The sequence below is a fragment of the Capra hircus genome, chromosome 6, assembly GCF_001704415.2.
Source record: "Capra hircus breed San Clemente chromosome 6, ASM170441v1, whole genome shotgun sequence".
Taxonomy (NCBI): domain Eukaryota; kingdom Metazoa; phylum Chordata; class Mammalia; order Artiodactyla; family Bovidae; genus Capra; species Capra hircus.
In genome coordinates this window covers 38,630,498-38,634,188 of record NC_030813.1, presented here as the reverse complement: position 1 = coordinate 38,634,188, position 3,691 = coordinate 38,630,498, and the positions used below count along the sequence as shown (strand labels likewise).

The following is a 3,691-nucleotide window of genomic DNA, read 5'->3' as shown; positions in this document are numbered from 1 at the left end:
TTAGTTAGCCCTGTATACAGGAAATAGCTTGCCAAAGTGGGCCTGCCAAAATGGTGCTGTGCTGGTCCAAGCTGATCTCAACTGTCCAAGCTGATCTCAACTCCTGCTCCCAGCCCATCCTCCTATGCTGGGTGAGGATGATATTAGGCCACCTTTATGTGTGATCTGTCTTCCACTTTCCATCTCCTGGAAGCAAATGCTTAGGCAAAACACACACACACACACACACACACACACACACACACACACACACACACACACACAAATGCTAACATTTTCCTGAAACAAAACATAATGTTTAGAGTTCTCTGAGCTCGCAGTACCTCTCTCTTCCCCTGGGAGGATTCTTGGCTTTTTTTCCCAGCATGGCCCCCAAACACCAGTCTTCACTTACACCTCAAGCAAAGAAACCAAAGAAAGTGAGGCCGACTCCTGCCTCCAGGCCAGGCAAGGCCTCTGGTTCTTCAAACTTGCCAAAGGAAGAAAAAGAACAGCAAGAAGCAACTGTACGTACTGACGAAGTACAAAATGAAATAGACAGACTTAATGAACAAGCCAGTGAGATTTTGAAAGTAGAATAGAAATATAACAAACTCTGCCAACCATTTTTTCAGAAGAGGTTGGAATTGATTGCCAAAATCCCAGATTTGGGGGTAACAACAATTTTTAACCATCCACACGTGTCTGCATTGCTTGAGGAGGAGGATGAAGAGGTGCTGCATTATTTGACAAGAGTTGAAGTGATAGAATTTGAAGACATTAAATCAGGTTACAGAATAGATTTTTATTTTGATGAAAACCCTTACTTCGAAAATAAAATTCTCTTCAAAGAATTTCATCTGAATGAGAGTGGTGAACCATCTTCAAAGTCCACTGAAATCAAATGGAAATCTGGAAAGGATTCGATGAAATGATCAAGTCGAACACAGAATAAGGCCAGCAGGAATAGATAGCACGAGGAACCAGGAGGCTTCTTGACCTGGTTTACTGATCATTCTGATTCAGGTACAGATGAGTTAGGAGAGGTCATCAAAGATGATATTTGGCCAAATCCACTACAGTGCTACTTGGTTCCTGACATGGATGATGAGGAAAGGCAAAGAGAAGAAGATGGCAATGACAATGAAGAGGAAGAAGGATTGGAAGATATTGATGAAGAAGGGGATAAGGATGAAGGTGAAGAAGATGAAGATGATGATGACTAATGGAATGCTGATGGATTCCCACCTTTTTCATTTTCTCCAGTCCCTGGGAGCAAGTTGCAGTCTTTTTCTTTTCTCCTCTTATGCTCAATCGCCCTCTTTTTGAGGTCTCTTTTCTCCTTTATACCATGGTTCACAACTTATTTGGGGGAAAAATACCTTGAGTAGAATTCAATGGGAAAAGAATCTCTACTCCTTTCAGTTCCAAATTTACTCTTGTTGCTTCCTGTTTCAACAAAAACTTTATGGAATCAACATCACCATGCTCGGTGGGAAAAAAGAAAAAGCTTCTGCTCCCTTATCTCTGCTGGAAGCTGGAGGGTGCTAGGCCCCTGTGTAGTAGTGCATAGAATTCTAGATAATTTCCTCCTTTCTCTGTATATTGGGGTCAGAGATTACACTGTGTCTCTATGTGAATATGGACAGTTAGCATTTACCAACATGTATCTGTCTACTTTCTCTTGTTTAAAAAAAGAAAAAAAAAACTTTTTAAAATAGGGTTCTAGAAGGTCAGCAAAGGGTAGGTTTGAGGTATTTGGGTGGGTTAAGTGGGCATTTTGACAACATGGCTTCTCCTTTGGCTGTTTAATTGTGATGTTTAATGGACATCCTTGCAATTTAAAATGACAATTTTAAAATAAAATTCTCTCCTAAGTAAAGAGGAACTAAAAAGCCTCTTGATTAAAGTGAAAGAGGAGAGTGAAAAAGTTGGCTCAAAGCTCAATATTCAGAAAATGAAGGTCATGGCATCTGGTCCCATCACTTCATGGGAAATAGATGGGGAAACAGTGGAAACAGTGTCAGACTTTATTTTGGGGGGCTCCAAAATCACTGCAGATGGTGACTGCAATCATGAAATTAAAAGACACTTACTCCTTGGAAGGAAAGTTATGGCCAACCTAGATAGCATATTCAAAAGCAGAGACATTACTTTGCTGACTAAGGTCCTTCTAGTCAAGACCATGGTTTTTCCAGTGGTCATGTATGGATGTGAGAGTTGGACTGTGAAGAAGGCTGAGCGCTGAAGAATTAATGCTTTTGAACTGTGGTGTTGGAGAAGACTCTTGAGAGTCCCTTGGACTGCAAGGAGATCCAACCCATCCATTCTGAAGGAGATCAGCCCTGGATGTTCTTTGGAAGGAATGATGTTAAAGCTGAGACTCCAGTACTTTGGCCACCTCATGCGAAGAGTTGACTCATTGGAAAAGACTCTGATGCTGGGAGGGATTGGGGGCAGGAGGAGAAGGGGACGACAGAGGATGAGATGGCTGGATGGCATCACTGACTCGATGGATGTGAGTTTGAGTGAACTCCGGGAGTTGGTGATGGACAGGGAGGCCTGGCATGCTGCAATTCATGGGGTTGCAAAGAGTCAGACATGACTGAGCGACTGAATTGAACTGAACTGAATGATATCTTGAGCCCTTCCACTTGATGGGAGAATCAGCAGAACCTGTAGAAAATCTTATTTGCCACTAACATTCTCTATTGTAATTTTGTTCTTGTTTATTTTTAAATTTTCTTTTTGTTTCACTGGAAAGGAAAAATCAGACTCAGTGTTAAATGTTAAAAGTATGCATGTTGCTTTGTTATAATAAAACTAAATGTGCATACAAAGGAAAAAATAATGTTTAGACATAGGGAAATTTAAACCAAAATTTAGCAAAAAGTACTGTGCACAATTTTCAGGCATATCAAACATATGTCCAATGTAAATTAAGAAACAAATGGCTTAATATTGCCATCAGCAGCTTCTGCATTTGGGTAACACCACTGTCAATTGGGTCCATGCCAAGAATAATGGATGTATGTTTGTCTAAGTCAATAAAAGTGAAAAACTGACCAAAGTCCTCTCTCCCAGGAAAAAGAGGACTATGACCTAAAGACAAAAACAAGTCTTCGTGCTAAAAGTAAAATTTCCAAATACACTGCTTAGTATAGATCTCAATTTTCTTTAACATTGTAACTATTGTTTGTTATCACCTCACTGCATGCCATCCTTCCAGCATATGCACCAAGCACAAAAGCATTTTTGTTCTCTTTTTATTTTCAGAGTCAAATGAAATAAAAATTTGTCATCACCATTCTTAATTCATTTAAGAGTTTGATCCTATGAGATGCTATGAATATGTAATTTGTTGCATTAAAGTTCAGGTTACAAGCTCAAAAATGGGTTAAAAGCCAGTTCACACTGCCAAGTATCCCTACGGGAAAAGTTAGCAATCTCGTGGAATGGGTCAGTTCACCCTCAGTACCCACTGAAATGTACAAGGATTTCTAGTGCAGATAATTTTATGGATATTTATATGGCAGAGAAAACAACAAAAGAAAGCTAATCCAGCCCCTTTTCATGAGATTTAAACAGCAAAGTTTCAACTAAAATCATGATTTTAGTTGAAAAATCAAGTTGAAAAATCATGATTTAGTTGAAAAATCATGATTTTAGTTGAAAAATCATGATTTAGTTGAAAAATCATGATTTTAGTTGA

The 3,691-nt window shown here is 39.3% G+C and overlaps 1 pseudogene; it reads left to right on the top strand.

The window, feature by feature from the left end:
* On the top strand, nt 366-2,460 carry LOC102178056 (annotated as a pseudogene).